The sequence below is a fragment of the Pleurodeles waltl genome, chromosome 6, assembly GCF_031143425.1.
Source record: "Pleurodeles waltl isolate 20211129_DDA chromosome 6, aPleWal1.hap1.20221129, whole genome shotgun sequence".
Classification (NCBI taxonomy): Eukaryota; Metazoa; Chordata; class Amphibia; order Caudata; family Salamandridae; genus Pleurodeles; species Pleurodeles waltl.
In genome coordinates this window covers 1,169,035,773-1,169,050,990 of record NC_090445.1, presented here as the reverse complement: position 1 = coordinate 1,169,050,990, position 15,218 = coordinate 1,169,035,773, and the positions used below count along the sequence as shown (strand labels likewise).

Sequence of the window (15,218 nt, the reverse complement as noted above, 5' to 3'; positions counted from 1 at the left end):
TACATACTTCGCAGAAAAGATCCTAGTAAAATTCACACTTGGAAGTAATAAACTGACAGTTTCTTGCTCCTTTACACATGGAGCTTACGCTGTTGAATTTGCATAAAGAAGATGATTTTCCTTCCCAGTTGCTCTGGAACCCAGAGTACAGAAAGTCAGTCACTGCAAGGGTAGTTGAAACTTCTAAGATTGCTCGACTGAAAGTAGTAGTATGTATCCATTTTGAACTTTGCAGTCTAATAGTGGAGCAGATGCCTGTGGAAGTGGTTGTATTTTGCAGTGCTGCTTTCCTAGCACCCGTTAAGCATCTTATGCACATAAATACTGTTACATCCAAGTCCTTGGGAAACCAATCGCTTGCACAATGTAACATACTCAATTCTTGACCCCTTTGCTTCAGACTCCATCCCTATATATTTCCTTCAGTATCAGTGGGAGCTAGGTATCCGAAAGTATTTACTCATAAAACAAGATTCCGGATAGTCTTTCTCAACGCGTAGGAGTAAAGGAGTATGTTCAAACTCCAGACCTGCCACCCCCCTTCAACAGAGGCACTTGAGAACAGATTTGAATACAGGTGCAATAAGACTGGGATAATGAGTCAAAAGTAGTGGCATCATGGTTTGAAACTCTGACTTTTTAGAAACAGGTTGGTCCTGATCTGCAACTTTTAATATTACAACAAAAGAAAATCCTCGGAGTTTACTGGTCTCCACCTAAACTTCATGAGTTCCATCCAAAATCAAAAAAACAATGTTGCAGAAGTAAAAAAGGTTTGGGGTCTCCCCACGTTTGTTGAATGCAGGTCACTTCAGGCTAGTGAAAGGAAATCCTAAACAGAATCAAACCAACACATAGTTTCAGATGTCACCTTGAATACAATTGCTGAATGAGTTATCTTCAATCACAATCCCAGATGAATTCTATAAGCTTTGGATTGGAAAATGTTTAGCTGCCAATAAAGGAGGTATCTTATGGAATTGGAATTCATAAGTGCTGAGGAGTATTGATGAATGGCCCAAAGACCTAACCCCTGAAGCATCTTTACAGCAGTATCACATCCCACCTCAGAAACTATGCATTCAAGTTTGCATCCCTAAATACTTAGAAATCTTTGCTTACATTTTATACATGTCACTTCTGCGTATCTCCGAGAAAATGTGTTGGTGTTTGCGTCGGCTGTGAGCCTTTCTCAAGCAATAGCCACAATCCTTGTCAGGATGAACCACTAAATTAACCCGTGCTTAACCCAACTGGTGGCTTGGCACAAAAGTAGTCAAGCTTAACTTAGAGGCAATGATTAAAGTATTTATGCAGCAAAGGAACAGCAATTAAGTGAAAATACTACACGAAGAATCCAACACCAATTTAGAAAAATAGTATACCATTTAATAAGTCATTTGAACACCAAAATAACAAAAATCCAGTCAGTGGAACCAGTGATATGCAATTTCAAAGATTTCAGGTAAGTAAAGCGCCTAAAAGCATTGGGCGAAAGTCAGAAGTTCAGGTTGAACGTGATGAAGCATGGGCCGGCTCCTGCTGAGAAAGTCATTTTCTAAAGTCCAGCGCAAAGAGTTTCATTTGTGGTGGTGGAGGCAGAGTGCCGCGGATGGTCATTGATGTAGCAGGAAGATCCTGTCCGGAGCCGCAGACAGTTATCGCTGGAGATTCACGTTGGCCGTCACCGTGGGTTGTCGATGCTGTAGCACGAATTGCAGATCTCACGTTGCAATCGTTGCTGGCTGTTGATGTAGCACTAAGAGTTGGGATCGCCAGCACTTCTCATTGGCAGTCAGTGTGGGTGGCAAGATCTTGCTGCAAACTGTTCTGTTCGTGTTGTGAAGGGCCCAAAACTTCAGTATTTTTTTTTTCCTTCACGGAGGAACTCAGCTGATGCAGCACCAAGGGTCCAGTACCTGAGAGGCATCTCTTGGGGGATGAGGAACTTACTTCAACAGAGATCAGGCAAGTCCAGTTGTAGGTCCAGTTGCAGCAGGTCAGCTGGGCAGTTGCAGAGGGGCCTCTGGAGCTTGTTGTGTCCCTGTAGCTCAGAACAGGAGATCAGTCAGCTGACCCATGGAGTCACTTTTGCCTAAGATGAAGGGAGCAGGTCCAGTCTTCCATCTCAGTAGGCGGAGCAGGCCTTGAGCAGCAGGGCGTCCTTCTTCAGTAGTATCCAGAGGTCCAGGTGTGTTTTAAAGAGTTGGTCTGAGGGTCTCCTTATTATACCTGGTGCCCACTTTAAAATGGGAGAAGCTTCTGGAATTTCCTCTATACAGGTGTCTGGAATTTCCTGCTTCCCTGTCTGGGCCTAGTCTGTCTGGGGGCATAACAGGCTTGTGTGAAGATCTTTGTGTGTGTGAGATGACCCAGGCCCCTTGAAGTGCAAGTGTGGTAGGTGCCAGCGCCACTCTACATCCTGCTCAAGATGGCTCATCCTGCCTACAATTAGTCCCCCTATTGTGATACTACCTGGGAGAAATACACAAAGGCCAAATTGTAAACTACACCTAATCATTTGACCTAGGAACAGGCTGTGGGCGCACCAAATGTTTAGGACAAAAAAAACTTTCTAAAAGTGACATTTTCAAAATTGGGACCTGAAATCCGACTTTAATATTAAAGAGGGTTTAATTACAATTCCTCAGACACCAAGCATGATATTCCTTCCTGCTCGAACACAAAAGTTATCACTTATTAAATGTAATACGGTAGCTAAGTGCTGTGGCAGAAGTAGGCCTTATAGTAGTCAACAATGAATTTAGGAGTTTTTCACTACCAGGACATGTAAAACTTAAAAGTACCTGTCCAGCATTTTAAATACAGGGCACCCTACCCTATGGGCTGTTTAGGGCCTACCCTAGGAGTCACTTTTTTAAGCCTTAAAAAGGCAGGCCTGGCAAATGTTTATTTTGCCAAGTCGAAATGGCAGTTTAAATCTGCACACACTGGCTGTAATGGACATTTGAAAAAGGTTACTTAAATGGGTGGAACAACGAGTGCTGCAGGCCCACTAATAGCATTTAATTTACAGGCCCTGGGTACGTATAGTACCACTTCACCAGGAACCTATTAGTAAATTAAATGTGTTTATTGGGTGTAAGGCAATTTTACCAGTTGTTAAGTGCACAGAGTCCTAAAAGCCAACAAAATCTGATTCAGAAAGCAGGAGGGGTGAAGCCAAAAAGTTTGGGAGTAATCCTGCAGAGAGGGCTAAGCCGTTCATTATCCTTTTTTGAATGCAAGGTCACGTCTGTAGCCTCTCATTAATTGCACTTTTCCATCAGTATATACTTTCCCAACCAATATGTTACTTTAACTCTTGAATGGAGAAAAATATACCCTGATGTTCTATTTTTCTGCTATATCACTTGACTTTCATGGTATATAGTATCCTTCTAATGTGTTTTTTTGTTATCAAGGTTTGAATATACTTTTCTCTTTGAAAAAAAAAAAAGTTATAGCAACGTAGAATGTCTTTACATGAGCAGTGTCAAGATGTTTTATTATTCCTACCCAATCTTCTTTGACTTTCAATGGATTCCCTGGAGTACATTTGCCTTCTGTTGCTAATTCTAATTATACCATGACAAGCCAATAATTTCTATAAGATTTCAGAAGCTACAACTTTTTCCATGATAACATGGCTAACCTTGTATCAACTAGAGCTGTTTATCACTGATGTTCAGGAACTTACTCTTACTATTATACAAAATATTGACCATCAGTCTAAACTCATTTAGTACTTGGCTCTCAGAGAAGCCATGTCGAGCAGTCCAAAGCTTACTAAGGGAGGTGGGATGGGGTTAGAGATTCTGCACACAACAGTTATTGGGTGACAAGTGATACATCACAATCAAGCCATACTCTGATTTGTAGAAAAGCAAGCATTTTCATTTTATCACATACAATAAAGAAAATGAATCACTGCACAATTTTGCAGAGGGTAGTGAATAAGTATCTAATGGGAGCAGTACTTTTATTATGTTACGGGACAGTCCTCTCTGGTGCAGTTTATTCCCCCTTGGCCCTGTGTCGGGTGTAGCGTTATGATGCATGAAAGACGATATTGTCTTGTGTTCTGGTTACTATCAGTCGCAGGTCTCTTGTACACTTGTCTTTCCTTTTGGGGAACAATGCCACTTTACCTTTCACTGTCCTGATAGTGACTTCATGTAGCACTTTCACAGGCACTTTCTGTCTGAACTGCAGTCTGCAGAAGCTGCTTGTTTCGATAGTGTGTACTCTGTAAGGCCCACCTAGTGAGGATACTTTAGTTGGGTCCTTCGCCAAACAGGCAGAGTTTGCGCTTCACATTGCAAGCAATCAATAACCAAAGGTAGGTCAAGGTACAGTGCCCATACGCAGATGGCGGTGCATTTGTAGTAGCAGACCTCAAAGTCACAGGATCTTGCTGCTTGTTTATTCCTCAGGCCCATTCTCAAACCCCCTCACAAACAAGAAGGTACCTACCCCAAGTGGCAACGGTGACACTCCTCCAGACCTTGTTTGGCTTCTGGCAGCAAACTGAGATTCTTTAAAGTCTGACTGTGTCAGTGATTGCACGTGCCTCAGCCCTTTGTTTGCTCTGGGCGCTAAGTCTCAGAAAAGAGTTCTCTTGATGAATTCTGGGACACCCTCGGCTACAGGTGTCGATGCTTTGTTCATGTAGGAGATGCATATAGGCCTCCAGACCTCAGTATCGCCTCACCTCTGCTGCTTGAGCCTCCCCTTCTTCGGGGCAGCTTCCCTGCTCAGATCCACCCTGTAAATCTGAATATTTCTACAGGAACGAAATGGAACCAACCGTGTTCCAGGAGGCCACAAAAAATAACACAAGGATAGGTCGAAAAGGATGCAAGAAAAGTCTTTGAGGTGACCTTGCAGAAGGAATTTCAAGAAACACTCCAAACAGGAAGCATCTGTAAAGGTGTTCTCAACATCTGGCTTGAATATAATTTCGACCAGAGTTCCAGAATAACAGGTGAAGAGCTGAGCCCAAGTAGAGGAGCACACGTGAAAAGCAGCGCTTCCTCTCATCAACATTTATTCATTCATTTACATTTGTTTCCATTTTTTGTAAAGGACATACTATTGTCAAAACTGGCATCCTGGCACTAAAGCAAATTGGAGATTAAATCTGCGAGACAGTAGGTGGAAACCGCAATCAACAAATAGAGGAAAGCAGACTACAGAGTATACTTTGGAAAAAGCCAGGTTTTTAATGCCTCCCCTAAAGGTTGAATATCTGGGATTTACCTAAGGTAAGAGGGCAACTTGTTCCAGGTCTGAACCTCCTTAACTTTATAGGCGCTGCCACCTTGTCTGACCTTACTAAACTTTTATAGTGAGCAGATTGGCAGTGCTTGAACTGAGGCATCTTCCAGGCGTGTAACGCTTCCGTTTTCGCTGTAGCATAAGTGGGCCATGTCCATGTAAAGCACTAAAAACAATGCACATATCTTAAAAAATGATCCTCTGATCACTTGGAAGCCAGTGGAGGTCTTTTAGGGCTTTAGGGGCCCAAGACCTGTGAGATCTATTTAATGCAAGCTTGGCTGTTGCTACTTGAACTCTGCAAAATGTACTGATTAATTAATCTGGTGCACCGGGCAGAAGGGCATTATAGTAATCTTGCCTGCTCAATATAATGCTGTGCATAGTAGTAGAGCGGGCTTCATTTGGTAAGAGCAGTAGCACCTTCCTAAGATCTTTTAATATCGCAAAGCAGGTGCTAGCGACTCTGGTAACCTAGAAGGGACTGTGGTTCCAAGTATCGTGAAAGCTTTTTACTCACAGATTACTCAGGAATTTTCATGAGGAAAGGGAGTAGCAAAATAGGCCTAAGGTTACACAGCACTGAGGGATCTGCTGTAGGTTTTTTCAGGAGTGTGGTAACAGTGGTCCTTTTCCACATTGAGGGGACCACCCCAGACTCCAAAGACTGATTACACAATTGCTAGATCGGAGGAGCAAGCTCATCTCCCAGCTTTTTCCAAAGCTAAGTGGTATAGGGTCCAGGGGGGATCCTGATTAAATCAGTCAAACTAAGGATTGAAAAAGTTCCTCAGAAATAGGCTCAAACAGCTCAAGTCTATTTTCCTGATCCTCCAACATAGTCTTGCAGGTTAGGGGCTTAACAGAACTACTGTTAATACGAAGGTTACTTCTCCAAGTGACAGCAGGGTCCTTCTTCGTAGGGGAAGTACTCAGACTAGGGACTGAATTCTGGGACTGAAAGCCGAGATCCTCTAAGATCTTAAAGATCTTGTTATCAAAATAATCAACAAGATCATCACAGAGTTTCTGTGATGAAGGGACTTCCTGCTTAACACATTCAGGGAGGCTAAGATCTCGAAGAACCCAAAACACCTTTTTTAAGCTATTTGTGGTGGAGAGAATAGTGTTGGTATAATATTCTGCCTTTGCTCTCCTTACCTCAACTTTATACTCGAGGAGAGGTTTTTTAAGAACTTCTTTCTCATGTTCTAATTTTGGACAGACTCCTTACAAGGTATTCAATGAATCATTATCACAAGGTGCTGAGGATTTACAACTGCATTTCATGCTCTTAAACGGGGTAGTTTTGCCCAATGTCGCCGTAATCTCCTGTTCATAAATTGAACAGTTAACCTCAATTGGACTTCAGGATCAAAAGACTTAGAGATAAGTAAGTTTATTAATGCATAGTTAATTAAAACCATTGCATGTTACAAGTACATAAAAGAAACAATTAAAATATCACCATGCTACACAATATAACCACTGAAACGTATGGATAAAAATTTGGCTAATCGAAGAAGTTAGATTTAAAAATTGTCCTCCAAATTTCTTGTTTTTTTAACAATAAATTCAGATCTAAACACAGTGACCCAATGAGCTAATGGCCTAAACCTAAAATAGTGAGGTGACCGGGGCTATCAGTTGTAATTGTTCAGTGCAAGTTCAAAAGGGCTTTATATGAATGCATATATATTTTTGTTTTTAAACTGTATTGGCCCGTTGGTGAGTAACTTTATAGGGAAGACTTTCCTAGGTCTCAACCAATCTGGTGAGCAATTGTTTAACATACAGAAGGAATCTGGTAGGTCTAGCCGCTAGCTGTATGTTATGCCCATTTAAAAGTGCCATCACAGCTGTACGACATGATCGAATTCGTAGAGCTTTCAGTGAGGGACATAACAATTTCTTCCTCATTGCCGTGACCGCCGGACAAATGCACAAGAAATGTAAAACGCTTTCAGTCGACTAGCTGCAAAGGTGGCAAAAAGGGTCTGGCCAAGTTTGCTTCCACGGTGGGACCAGATCTTTAGACAGAAAAACACAAATGCAGATTTGAAGAAAAAAATGTTGGCTGGTACCTGCAAGATGAGTTGTGAGAAAGGGCTGGGGATGCCAGGCAGTATATGTATGTAGGACGAACCAGCCTTGATGTTGTCTTGCCATGTCTGCTTTATCAGCCTTCCAAGAATAAAATTTAGAAGCCTTACCAATATTTTTTTTAGGCAAAGGGAAAGTGATATTGATGTCCCATGCTGCTTGTAACTTTAAGTTGGTCAAAGCCTGCCTGAGTACAGATAACCAGCATGAGCTATCATCAGGTTGCAGCCCCATTTCCATCCAGCATAGAGCGGCCAACGCGTCCGCAAGAGCAGTTTTTAGTTTCCAGCACATTTTTCTTATTGCCCCCCAGCAAATCGGAGCTTGATGGAACAATCCAGATTCCAGCCTCACCTGAGATTGAGATGAATACTTCGGTAGATGAAAAATATATTTAAACAATCTGACTGTAGCCAGCTAAGCAGCAGAGTATTGCGCTCTATAAGTAAATTCAATCTGTAGGTAAACGATGGAAGGAATTTAGCTCCAATAACCTGCAATAGATAACTCTGTGATGTACTGCCCAGCTTTTTTTTGTAACTGCAAAAAGGCAAAGTGTAATTTGTGGGCCACCTCTCATATTTGCAGTAAATGCTCTTTATAAATTAAACTTGCGTCCTCCGTAACCCCAAGATATTTGTAGAGTTTTACCAGCGCTATCAGGTTGCCGGCAGCCTCCCATTTGAACTTGATCGACTGGTGCTATGTTTATGCGAAAAGCAGATCACTTTGGTTTTGTTGTGGTTCAACTGGAGACCCCACGTAGTCAGGTATTCCATCAGTTTAGTAATTAAGCGCTAAGGACCCAACTGTGTCTGGCTGAAAAGCATAATATCGTCTGCGTATTGTAAGACGTGCACCTGTTCGTTTGCTAATTTGGGGGGGGGGGGGTGACATACCACTTCCACTAATCTAGAGTCAAGATCTGCTGTATTGATGTTAAATAAAATCAGGGCGAACACACACCCCTGTTTTAATCCATTATACGTAGAGATCTTCTGGATGATTCTGTCGCCATTTCCAATTTTAACCTGGACCCCGATGTCTGTGTGTGGGTTTCTAATTACATCTAGCAGTTTCGGTGGTATACCCCAGCTGGCCATTTTTGTCCATAATTTCTGGAGCGGCACCTTGTCAAAGGCAGCTTTTAAATCAATAAAGCAGGCATAAAGGGACGTGTTTTCTCTTGGCTTTTTCAGCAAGAAGTGAGACAGCTGAAAGATTGATCGAGGTATTCATTCCCGCCCTGAAACCTGTCTGTGTTTTTTTTAATGATGTTAGATGCAGAAGTCCATGCTTTCAAGTCCAATAGTGGATTTGGGGCAAAGATCTTAGCTTCCACGTCCAAGAAGGCAATTAAACGATAATTTATTGGGTCTGATCTAGAACCAGCTTTGTATATGGGTTGCTAGATGCTGTCTCTTCATGACAGTGGTATACCATTGGCAGTAAAAGCTTGATTGAACAATGGAGTAAGGATCGATGCCCAGAAAGGTTGGGCTTCCTTAAATAATCAGTTGGGAAGACCATTTGAACCCGGAGCCCAGTCAGATCTCAACTTGTTAAGGGGTAACCACAATTACGCATTGGACAATCAATGTGTTTCCGTAGGGGATTGGATTTGGAAAGTTGAAGAAGAACATTCCACTTTGTGCAGGGCAGGCAGCATGTTCCCTGCTTCCTGGTCTCCTGAAAACACTGCCGTAATGAAGGTTGACCATTCCACTTCCAAAATTCCTACATTGGGATGGCTGGTTCTCCCGTTTGCAAGGGAATTAATTTTAGCCCAAAAGCGATGACTTTTTTTCAGTTTGCATCCGTGTAGAAGCTTCAACCAAACTTGGGTCTGGTAAGACCACTTGGCAAACCAAATGTTATTCTTATATTGCTGTCTTAAGGCTACGATTTGTTGCCTGGAACATGGCTGGCAATTGGAACATACAGCCGAAGCTTTCTATCAGCCTTTATTTAGTTTTCTTTTTTCCAACTGAAGGGCGTTGGTGAACCATGTGCCCCTTCCTTGTTGGTTGTATGATTTTTTTGCGCCACTTGCTGCAAAGCAATTCAGGAGTGTCGTGGTCAAGGACTTCCAGAAGTGTGTCAAGTGTATACCATGTACGGGGTAGTTCTTTTTTGCAAATTTAAATATAAAAATAATTAAGGGCCCGATTTCACTCCTTTCTATATCAGGCGCCTTAGATTGTAAGCATTTTGAGTAATCAACAGATCATTTCCGTGGGGCGCTCTAGCAATGTTTAGCTGCAATTCAGTGTGTTGGCCAAAGTGATTACTCTCTACTCTATCAATAATACTGTATTGCCTGACCACTGGGAGTAATTCCAAGTCAACAAATCTATGATCCAGGGTGGAAGAAGACTTGTTCATGAATCTGGTAAAAGTTGCTGGTTGATCTTGAGGTAAACGGCCGTTTAGTGTGTACAGCCCTCTGCGTTCCAAATCCATGACACATTCGTTCCTGAGTCTGTCATTTTTTATGGTATGATTTTATGACGGGAATTTTGTTATCCGCACTCAACAGTGGAGGTTCCTTATAATTAATGTTGCTTCTTAATAGGTGCCTGTTAAAATCCCCTGATAAGACCAGGCTTGCGTGTGGAAAAGTGTATTGTAAGGATTTAACTAATTTGTATAAAACTTCAAGTTTCCCCGCTTTGCCTTTTTTGTTCGGATGGATATAGACATTGCACACTAAAAGGCAGGACTTATGAACTGAATGTGAAGTAGTTGGAGATGAAAATTTAACACATTGAGCCCATGAGAGGACAAAGTCAATCGGAGCATGTTGCCACAATAAATGTGATCCAACATATGTTGACATTCTACCTGCTGCTCCACCTGCCTTTGTTGATTTCATGGCAGCTAGTGGTAATCCTTAAAACGTATGATTGAAATTGGCTTCTCCAACCATGTTTCTTGCAACAGCACAATGTTATATTTTGACAAATGGTTGATGAAATCTTCCTCTCCTGCCTTGCTGCTAAGGTTAGCATGCTGGAGCTATTGCTGCTTGAGATTCATGCTGCCATCTTGTCCCCTCACGTGGCACGTGATTCACTTGCAAGGGATACTTGTCTCATATAACTGGGTGCACCATGGGCCACTGTTTGTTGAATTCTAAAATTCAAAGGAGTATAAAGTAGCGGTTTTAGAGGGCCAGTCGCTCCCCTTAGCTTCCCAGTCTGAATGTTACTTCTGGAGAGGATAAAAATAGGTTTAGATAAATAATGACTTGTGCTGTTTGTTTGTACCAGGGTCCAACTTTCTTTATGCCCCTCCTATGTTGTTAAGGGTGATCAAGATCGTTCACTCTCAGATCAAGGCCAACCAGGGCATGGTCAGACCAGGGTAGGGGAAGAACTTATTCACATAGATCAGCCCTTCTGGGGCAAAGATCAAATCCAAGGTGTGGCCTGTCCTATGAAGTGGGCCTGACACACACTGATATAATCCCAGGATTTCACATGGGTTCTGTACCGCTTTAAAGGAGGAGGGTACCTCACCTTCCACACATAGGTTAAAATCCCCAAAATATAAAAGTTGGAATGTGTGAGTACCATGTTAGAAGGAACTTCTATGAGACTCTAACATAGAATACCCGAATACACACTACCTTTTTTTGATTTGAGGGTAAAACCTAATGTTTCAACATCCCCTGTTTCATCTAGGGGGAAGGGAGAAAGGCTCAATTTCGCCTTAAATATGATCCCAACTCCACCACCCCTCCTATTGAGATGTGGTTTATGGAATGCCTTAAAGCCCATAGTGCAGCCCACACCAAGGTCTACCACAGATTCAGGTGAAGTCCATGTTTCAGTGCAAAATAAAATGTCCCACTGGCCTGAATCCAACAATGTGCACATTTCAGTTGCATGCTTAACTTACGATCTAGCATTGATTAATCCACATTTTAAACTGGAATGGTAGCTGCTATGCAAGTTAAAAGGTGGGTCACATACTACTGCCTTCCTGCCTAGCTGGGAAAAAGGTATAATATATAGCTCAGCCTGCTTACCAGTGTACCACAGTTTCTTCCTAGAAAAGCTAACCCTAAGTCTGCAATCCGCACCAAAAAGTTTACCTAGGTCTGAGGCACCACCGGCAGCATGGCTGGCCCTGAGCGCGGTTGGTGCATGGACGGGCGCAGACGGGTTTGCCTTTGGCATGACCACTGCACAGTTGCTCCAGATTCCTGTTTAAGTAGTCTGCCCCAAAACTAGTGCGCTGACCAGGATGACTGTTTCCAGCGTCCCGCTCTTACTGGCGAGGTACGTTAATAATTGCATTCAATACAAATGCCCCTTTGTTAAAAAGTGACCCCACAGTAAAAACACAATGAACAATCAGTAAAATGCCCCCCAAATAACAAGTGTGCAAATTGGTTTGTGAAATTGGCTTGCTTCACAGTTCAACGCTGTGTATTCCGTTTGCTGCGCAGTCGCACCAGCTTCATGTTTAAGTAGTCTGCCCCAAAACTAAATCACTGACCAAGATGGCAGTTTTCAGCATCCCGCTCTTTCTGGCGAGGTACTCTAATACTTGCATTCATTAAAAATGGCTGTTTGTTAAAAAGGGCCCCCAGAGTAAAAGCACCATGAACAATCAGTAAAATGACCCCCAGATAACTAAAACCATTGTGCGTATTGGCTTGTGAAATTGGCTTGCTTTACCGTTCAACGTAGCGTACTCTGTTCTCTTTTATAGATTCACATGCTTGAATCATCCCAGTCTTCGAGGTGGGAGTCCCACGGTAATCTTATAAATAGCAGTAAGTGTATTACACTAGACCTCAATGGCCTATACAACCATTCAGGCGACAGCACCCTCTAGAGGCTGTTTCCCTCAGATTTTCTACCGCACATGGTATGAAGGGCGTCTCCCTGACTCTGTTCAGCTTCTTTTTCTGCCGCTATTCTGACAGGAAAACCTCTTTCAGATATCTTGGATTTCCTGTGGACAGGCTGTCCCAACAAACTAAAAAAGGTATTTTCACAAATTGTGAACATTTTGGAAGAAAAAGACTTCATATTAATGCTCCCCACAAGAAGTACATCTACTGCCTACATCCAGACCATAAGACGAGAGATTGCAAGATTTGTCGCACCTTCAGTCATAAAAACCTGAAAGACAGAGGGTAGACTTTTGTTATGGCTACAAAAGCAGAAGGCTTTGGAATACCCTTCTTCTGAGGAGAGTGAGGCCTCCTCATAGACTTCTCAGTCTCTAAAAAGGCCTAAAAGTAAAGAAAGACTTTCTGCAGAACCTCCAACGAAACTTTAAAAAAAATCTAAGCACATGTTGTTAGAAAAACAAAAAGGCCAAGAAAACTATGTCTCATCATCGTCAGAAACCCAGTTAGGAGCCTTAAAAAAAGCTTCACTCAGAACCTACAGCAGCTTTGGGGAAAACAGCACCTCCAAAAAGTGCTTCTCTGTCTTTGTCACCGAGGAGAAAACTGGAAAAATACTCTTCAGACTCTGACAAAAAAGGCTCTTCGACGGCAATACTGTTGGCGACCACGTCTACAGTAACGATGACGACGATCACGTTGACGTTCACCACAGCAATGTCCCCTATGATAGTCATGTCGTCACCACTATCGTCGACGACTATCATAACAGCTAAAATCTACAAAAAGGCACCACCAACGACTATTCAGCCATCAGCGTTGAGGAGAGACAAACCACCTAAGACTGCGTCAACATCAGACCCGTCGAAGAGACACAAATCGAAGACCCCCGTCGACGTGGGACCCGTCCACGAGCGGCCTGTTGATGAGGAATCCGTCGATGACGCAACCATCCACGATACAACCGTCTATGACATGTCCATCGATGACAGGCTCATAGATCACGCAACCGGTGACGACGGACACAGCAACGAGTGAAACGTCTACGACTGATACAGTTCAGGATGATCACTTCAGGAAGGTCAAGGTTCTATCATTGATAACTGTCGGAAAGAAAGCATCTTCAATCCTACCAATGCATACCTCCCCAAGTAAGCTGCTACCGTATCCTCCTCAACACCTATTAGATGACGACGATGACAACAGATCTTCTCAATATGACGGAATGTTTGGAGTGGCCAACAGTCCGTCACAACTTAACGTCAAATGTCAGGACCCGGATGACAATGGGGATGATCAATATCAGGACAGCAGTTATTTAGCAAAAGGTTCAACCAGATCCGTCGTATTCCACATATGGTGACGCAGACACCTCTATCCCTATGCCAAGGTCATTAATGACAGATCTCCAAAACATGTTGCATGACTACTACAGAAGATTTCCACTCTTAGTACCAGCAACTCCGACCACACAGCAGTATGACCTGCAAGTGGTACTGCAGACCTCTTTCCCTAGCCATCCAGGGACACCGCTCAGACCAGATACGAACATCCCTTTCGAACAGCCACCTCAGATGACCCTCAATCCGCAGATGAGGAAAGGGAAGAGGGAGAAATACCTGAAACCACTCCTAGTGAGTGAGACGAATACATGAATCCTGTGCCATCACCACCGTTTGCAGGACCAGTGGATTCAACCCCTGGAGGACATAGGGGGATTCCATAATTTAATGGAAAGCGTGGCTAAACGTTTTTTGAACTGCCCATTCTCTCTCTCTCTCTCTCTCACGAGAGAGAGAGAGAGAGAGAGAGAGAGAGAGAGAGAGAAACTGATTGTTTCCTGTATGACTTTAAGGGTCCATCAAAAAAGTCAGTTAGAGCCATACCTATAGTTGACTTTATATGGCAGGAAGGATTGAAAGCAATGAAAAACCCAGCTACAAAACCTTCCCCCGATCCCACGTTAGGAAAAAAAGTATAAAGCCCTGGAAGATTATCCGGCTTGTTTAATTGTGCAAGCCGGATTCCACGGTATCTCAGGCGGCGCCACGCCGCTCGAAAAACCCTTCAGCACCAATATCATCCCCACCAGAAAGAGAAGGAAGCCATCTGGACAAGATAGGAAAAAGGTTCTCCTTAGTAGCAGCAATAACAGTCAAAGCTGCCAACTTGTTAGCCATTCTAGACAGATATGATCGACAATTGTGGGCAGACATGACCTCTTACATTAAGGGGGGTTGGGAGCACACTGCCTCACATCCCAGCACAGTTCGCCCCTTTGCATCCTGGTAAATGCAGTTCACAGTTAGCGCTTACTTCAAAATTATCGTAGTTTTTCACCAAGGTTGGTGTCCTCTTAAATTGACCTCTTGACCGAGGACGCTAAACTAGAGGCAAAGAAAGTGTTGCAGGAGGGAGGGTGGATCGCAGCCGAAGTGATTGATAGCGTGATCGATACCTCACTGATGGGATTTAGACAACTGGCGGGGGCAGAGGTGTTGCGCAGACAGGGCTGGCTGAAATCTATTTCTTTTAGGCCAGAGGTTCAAAGCAAAATACTTGACATGGCATATGATGTGGAAAGCCTCTTCGGCTAGCATGTGGATGAGATGTTACTATAAAGGTGGATGCAGACACGACCAAATCCCTAGGTAAGTTGCAGTACAAAACACAGCCATTTCTAGGGGCTAGAAGCAGGGGAAGCTACTCCTTTCGTGGTGGTTTCCAAACATATAGACCAAACTGATCAAACAGGTTTTCGACAGCAGTAGGGACAACAGCAGCAGCAATACAAATTACCACCTACAGCTGCCTATAGACACCCAAGAGGGGAAGAACCGCTGCCCGTGGCAGAGACACAGGCAGAAAACAATGACCATGCATTCATATCAGCTACTAGCCTCATCTGTGTTTCAAAGATTGGAGGCTCATCACTTACCACATCCTTCAGTGGTCAAGGATAACATCA

The 15,218-nt window shown here is 43.2% G+C and overlaps 1 protein-coding gene across 3 annotated transcripts in view; it reads left to right on the top strand.

Annotated features, from left to right (window-relative positions):
• ASCC1 (activating signal cointegrator 1 complex subunit 1) overlaps positions 1–15,218 on the top strand; it is a 725,998-nt gene that overhangs the window by 348,212 nt on the left and 362,568 nt on the right. The gene's annotated exons all lie outside the window — the stretch shown is intronic.